Source organism: Lupinus angustifolius, chromosome LG08 (genome assembly GCF_001865875.1).
Source record: "Lupinus angustifolius cultivar Tanjil chromosome LG08, LupAngTanjil_v1.0, whole genome shotgun sequence".
Lineage (NCBI taxonomy): Eukaryota > Viridiplantae > Streptophyta > Magnoliopsida > Fabales > Fabaceae > Lupinus > Lupinus angustifolius.
In genome coordinates, this window is record NC_032016.1 from 6,146,050 (window position 1) to 6,146,520 (window position 471).

The following is a 471-nucleotide window of genomic DNA, read 5'->3' on the forward strand; positions in this document are numbered from 1 at the left end:
AAGAATTAGACGAAACTCTAGTTGAGTGTTATTCTTGAAATTTTATTTCCGATTTTATGGTAAATTTTGGTAATTTTTGGAGACAATCGGTTCTGGACCACTGTCGAGGCCGAATCCGCCCGGTACGGCTCAAAAAGTGTCTTTTGGAGTTCCGTAACTCAGAATCGAATTCCGATCGCGCTGTTGGATTCATAATTTAATTTTGAGTGAATGTAGACCCTGAATACACTCATACCTATTTTCTAAATATTTTTCACTCGGAATGCCGAAATCCGAAATTTTAATCGGATATTAGGATCGGGCGATTTATAATACCCGATCGAGTATTGGCCGATAATACTCGGACATGTTTATTGCACATGTCCACAAAGTGATCATTTCGCATTGAGATGAGAGATTTGACTTCCATAAAGCAAATCTCCCATCACTTTCACCATATCTCATGAGCTCATCATTAGCCACCCTAGGAGA